Here is a 5,292-nt window from a genome sequence, read left to right as displayed (position 1 = left end):
GCTCTATATATACCATATATATATTACCTGAGGTTTACCCCGCATCCCTCCTTTCCTTCAACTCCTTAAGGTAGACCGGGCAGTTGCGTTTCCAGTGACCCATTTCACCGCAACCGAAGCACGGGTCTTCCTTGGGGTTTGCTTGTCCGGCAACCTTTTGCTTCTTGTTCTTGTTTTTGGTTGGGGTAACCATCCTCCCTTTTCCCTTGCCTTGATGGGCGGGTCCTTTCCTCTTAGCCGCCTTTGGCTTAGAGGTGTTGTTACCTTTGGACCCACCATCATTGATCATTAGCACGGGTGAAGCCCTCTTACCCATGCTAGTTTCTGCCGTCCTAAGCATGCCATGAAGTTCGCCAATGGTCTTATCCATACCATTCATATTGTAATTAATTACAAATTGGTCAAACCTCTTTGACAAGGAGTTTAGGATAAGATCCGTGGCTAGCTCATTAGATATGTTGAGATTAAGATGGTTTGCGCGATCAATGAGGCTTTTCATCTTAAGGACATAAGATGAAATGGATTGGGAGTCGTCCATACGACATGCATGAAGCGCTCGAACGGTCTCGAAGCGCTCAACACGTGCTTGTTGAAGGAACATCTCCTTCAATTGCGTGATCATGTCGTATGCAGTATGATGCTCAAAATCCTTTTGGAGTTCGGGTATCATAGTCCCAAGCATTAGGCAATCAACTTTCACCGAATCGGCATAATACTTATCCCAATAAGCCATGCCTTCGGTATCATCCTCATCGGGTTGATCGGGAATGGGGTCTTCCAACACATACGCTTTATCCTCAAGTTTGAGGACAATCCTAAGATTGCGGAACCAATCCATAAAGTTCGTATGGTTGAGTTTGTCTTTCTCGAGGAGAGACCTTAACGATAGGTTGTTCAAGTTAATAGGTGCGTTTTGCATGTTGTTGTTATTGGCGGTCATCTACAAAATTTAACAAAGTTCATTTAAGTATCGATTTTAAATATAACAATCAATACCCTTTAAATCCAATTGATATATATTAAATTTTAGAATCCAACGGTAAACCAAATTTTGGTTAGGTGACCTTTATCCCGTCATTTGATTTAGCTAGGTAGTCATTATATGACAATTGCAATCCTTTTGCAACTTCTAAGTTATGGGATCATGCAATCCTTTTGCATGACATATTATCCTATCAATGCCTATTTGTTCATCATGCTTCGGTGACCCTAAGTTCATGATTTCCAAATCAAGTCGTCCTACTTGTTTAGACATGTAAACTTAACATACAAGTGGTTAGGTGACCTTTATCCCACAAGTGTGCGAAATTTACCTTAATCATATTAGTTTGCTCATAACGGTTAGGTGACCTTTATCCCATTATAAGTTCCTTAATACGTCTAAGTGTCATACAATAGGATGGCGTTTAAACTTGTTAACCTAGTGTGTAAAGGGTTTTAAGTTTCCTTTAATTCTAGTTTGAGAAAACTATTACACCATACACCAACATGCATTTAGTGTATGGTTTATTTGAAAATCCATTTTTCATGTCATGTAACAATGCCAATTTTATTACTTTGATATAAACCATTTTATATATATATGATCCTTATCATGTTGTTAATAACCGTTTATTAATGTCCTTTTAGCCGTTTTTAATTTAACCATTTAAATTGTCGATTTGTATGTTGTTAATAATGTCTAATTTAACCAATTAAATTTCCATTTTAGCTTGTTGTCAACTTGTGTGATTAACTTGTAGCATACAAACATACAATCCACATAATCATACAAAATAACCACGCATGCAAAATCATATGTTCACAATCAAGCCATTTTGGTGGATATTTGTTTAGCCGAAAACAAATGCCACCGGTAAAGGGTAATTACACAAAGTAGGAGATTTTAAATCTCCCACTTAATCTTGCATCCAAATGCTTCTTCATGTGTTCTTCAAGTCTTCATTATCTTCATCATTTTACAAAATATATCCTAATACATTTTTGTCTAAAAATGAAATTACAATCTAATCTATTTTACATACCAAATATAAAATAAATTACATAACCAAATGAATAATTACATGCCAAATGAATAAATATTATTACAAACCAATTGAATAAATATAAATCAACCATGCATGCAACCAAACACAAGGTCAAGGCTTAGATTGTTAACTTTAACATACAACCAAGTATGAACCAAATGGAAGAACCAAAACCCACTTTTGGAACTCCATAAATTCGGCCATATAATAAACCCACCCAAAACCATAAATTTTTGCATTTTACAATCATGCATATACATAAAATGCAAAATATATAGTGAGTTTAATAATCATCTCGAAGCATATTTCAACAACTTCGGCTCTAGATACCATTGTTGGGTTTTAACAAGCTTCATATTACTTAAAACATTTTAAGAAACACATTAAAGCGGAAGCATGTAAGTATCACCATTTAGAACTTGTATATCTTTAACCAATTAAAGTTAAAACCCAATTAGGATCAAGTTGTGAAACATACTTGCAAACTACAAGCAAGAAAAGAGTTTATACCTTCTCCTAGCTTGTTGATAGATGATGATGAAGATGATGATAAATGGAGCTCCAAAACTATGAAGCCTCAAGAGATAATACCCCAAACTTATCACCAACACCCTAGCCTTTAGTTAGGATTTAATTGTAACACTTGAATGAACTTGCAAAAAGAAAATGAACCTCTTTCTCCCTAGGAAAGTCACGACCAGAATCAGCTGAATGGAGGGAGAGAATGCAGTTTTTTTTGTAATTTTGAAGTGTATTGCATGTATTACTTGAGTCAAGCCTTGGTAAACTAGTTAAGCATGTACCTAAGGAGTTGTGTTGTCTTAAAAGTGACAAAATAAAGCATGGGGTGTCCCCTTGGAGACCCCAAAATCTGCACTCTATAAATTATATAACAAGGTTTATATTTTATAAAACTTGTTATAAAATACCTTGTAATTATATAAGACTTATTTATATAAAGTATGCATTTGTTAAGTCACTTATTTTATAAACCAATTTTATAAAATATAACACAACATAATTATTTAAACCTATAAATAATTAAATACAAATTATCCAAATAATTTATTTCAAGTAATAACATTTCAGAAAACCGATTTTCTAAAGTTCAAGTGTCGCGTATTTATTTAACGATCCAGTCGTTAAGATTAAATACATATAAAGTATTGGTAAGCTTGTTATTGGGTATGACCCGACTTGGATCATAACACATTAGCCACATTAATTTAATATGTCTCTCGGGCATATGAAATACCTTCAATTAGAATATTATCCGATAGCTGAAAAGCTTTTCATATCGAAAAGAAAAAAAATCCTATATTAAATCGTACGAAATGGAACTCGCCACTAGTTCAAGTCCCTCAAATTCCGATATAGAGTTTCACTCAAGCTCCGAAAACAGTGTGACCGGAATGGATCAACCAATTGGCCATCATCTATTCTGGATGAATTGGAGATGGGTTCGTAGTCTACTTAGTCATTGGAGACAAGAAGAAGGCGATCCCTTCCATCCACCACAATTCACTCTTGGCGAAGGACCTGAAACACTTACCGGCGAACCTATCCGCAACACTATTTTCAGCCTCATTTCCAGGGTATCTCGACACGATTATATTCTATCCACAATTCTAAACCTTATTCATCCACTCGTTCCGACCGACAATCATCCTGGAGTAATAGAAGAAGTCAATGAGCTTCGCGCTCGATTAATCAATTTGGAGAATATGGTGCAAAACTTAGCAGCTTCAGCAACACCACCGGCACCAACAGTACCACCAACATCAACACCAGTACCACCAACAACCCAAGTCTCAAAATCACAATCCATACCTTGAACGTAATCATCGTTCTACGAATCGTTCTACATCATTTATCTTCATTCTATATGACGATTATGTAATTTCTAATATTTTAGAGATTATATATTCTAGTTATAACAGTAAATCAAATGAGATTAGTATCATAACTGACTCATTAAATCCATGATTATATCTGAAGAAAATATATATGTATATATGTTTTTATAAAGATTGTAATTAAAAATTCTTTCGTACAAACTGTTAATGGTGAAACTATTTTAACGGGTAGGTAATACCCGAGGAATATTTAGATTTCACATTAATAAGTTACACTGTACATTCTTCGAATCTGATTCAACATTCATTTACTATCCTACTCACATCCACAGATATACGAATCCGTTCATCACAGAATAACCATTTTCATTCAATTTTATATTTGAATTTTGACTTATCAGAATCCAACAAGTGGCATAATGAAGAAAACATTGGTTAAAATAAAATTTGTTAGAAACAAACAATTTAACTATGAGAAGAATTTTTTTAAGAATCCATGCTAACTGTTCCTAGCTAACTGTTCCTAGCTAACTGATTACATTTTATTTATCGCAATTTATTATCGCAACTTTTAATTCTCGCAATTTTATTTATCGGCATTTAATTTCTGCTATTTATTTACGCACTTTAAATATCGGGACACGTATATAAGGTTTTGACATATCATATCGACGTATCTATATATATTATTTGGAATAACCATAGACACTCTATATGTTGTAATGCTCGAGTTCGCTATACAATAACCACCATGGATCACTCATTGAAAAACTGTACAACAAAGCTATATAAAGATTGAAAAACTCACTCATTGTTTAATCACCATCTTAATCTCGCCACCCTAACCTCCACCATGGATCACCACTTCCACACCAGACCACCATCAATAACCACCTTCATCCACCCTCTTCATTGAACCATCTTCACCGTACTACTTAACAATCGAACACACCACCACCATCACAACCACTATAATTAATTTTGCTATTGCTTGACTTTTATTGTTACAGTAGTCTTGGAAATCACCACACAAACACGCCACCACAATCTAATGTTGCTGCAGTTGTTTCTCTTTGTAACCCAACCACCTCTACAAACATGTTACTATGCTGCTGCACCATCGTATGTTTACAGTGGTTGCAACAGTGAAACAATCGAAAACCACCTGCTTTATATTTTTTTTTCTTTCTTCCTTTCTTTCGTTCCTACTACTCGCTGCTGATCTATTCAAGCCAAAACCGAACAACTATCGTTATCGATTGTTACTACTGTTGATGTTTCTGTTTTAGCACGAGAAAAAGATGAATAATACGAAGATGATAAATGATGCGGCTGATTTTTGTTTCTATTGATATGGCTCGGCTGTTTGATTAAAAGGATATAGGGTTGTAACGGGCCACTCAAAATTT

The sequence above is a fragment of the Rutidosis leptorrhynchoides genome, chromosome 1, assembly GCF_046630445.1.
Source record: "Rutidosis leptorrhynchoides isolate AG116_Rl617_1_P2 chromosome 1, CSIRO_AGI_Rlap_v1, whole genome shotgun sequence".
NCBI classification, from domain to species: Eukaryota; Viridiplantae; Streptophyta; class Magnoliopsida; order Asterales; family Asteraceae; genus Rutidosis; species Rutidosis leptorrhynchoides.
Note: the sequence above shows the minus strand (reverse complement) of the source record.